This window comes from Histoplasma capsulatum, genomic scaffold (genome assembly GCF_000149585.1).
Source record: "Histoplasma capsulatum NAm1 scaffold_41 genomic scaffold, whole genome shotgun sequence".
NCBI classification, from domain to species: Eukaryota; Fungi; Ascomycota; class Eurotiomycetes; order Onygenales; family Ajellomycetaceae; genus Histoplasma; species Histoplasma mississippiense.
In genome coordinates, this window is record NW_001813945.1 from 3868 (window position 1) to 5063 (window position 1196).

A 1196-nucleotide genomic window follows, 5' to 3' on the forward strand; every position below is an offset into this window, starting at 1 on the left:
AAGGAGACCGGTAGCTGGAACTTATTACTGGCCATATCATTGCATTGGGAGAGGGAGTGGGAGCTCTCAGGAGCTTCTTTTCCGAGGACGCCCAAAATGGCATGGGGCCTCATCGGTTCCCTTCAAAAGTGCTACTAGGGGACCTTAGCCATAAGCATACAACGTTCAACGGGCATGTCCAGCGGGCATTAGAGGGGATGGTTTCATCCCACTGGTTTGGGTACAAGGGGTTAACGGGTTCGTTCAACGGGTTCGACCCCTGAACACCCCTCACTCTAACCCTGACTCTGACCACCTCATCCTCCCCCCCAGCCTCTACCCTCACTCTTTGTAACCCTAACCCTGGCCCATTATTGTATGGGATAATGCTCTTTAAAACTCCCATATTTTTGAAACCCCCCCTCTACCTTCTGATATAATCGTCCAGCGTGCTCGACTTCCAACGGGTTGATGGGTTCATCCAACGGGTTCGGGTCCAATGGGTGAATGGGCTCCTTGGACGGGTTTGACATCCAACGGGTTTGGGTCCAGCGTGTTCGACTAATGTTTGTTTTTCTGTGTTTAAAATCACTCCAGAATGAAGCCTTTCGGTTTTTTTATATATTTTGCTATTTTAATTTACTTTGTTGATCTTGCACCGCTTTGCACCGCTCCGTTGCCTGGGTGAAAATATAGATATTTAGTTGGGTCTGGTTGGGTTGATGGCTTACCCCATCAAACATCGCACCTCAACTCATTGACTTTGACACTAAAATTTAACCCCTTCCCGGCGGAATTATCGCTTTTGATTTGGATATGTTGTATTTCATATCCACTCCGGCCTACATGCAAAGTTTGAAGTCAATTGACTCCGTAGTTGATTAGACGTTCAACGTCTGAAACCAAATGGAATGTACGTCCAATCTGCCCTGCTCTGATTGGTCGGTTTTCTAACCCTGAATGGAATGGACGTCCATTCCACCCCCACCTGTTGGATAGGGTTCGACGTCCAACGGGTTTGGGTCCAGCGTGTTCGACTTCCTCATCCAACGGGTTTGACGTCCAACGGGTTTGGGTCCAGCGTGTTCGACTTCCTCATCCAACGGGTTTGACGTCCAACGGGTTTGACGTCCAACGGGTTTAACGTCCAACGGGTTTAACGTCCAACGGGTTTGGGTCCAGCGTGTTCAACTCCCAACGGGTTAATGCGCTCCTGG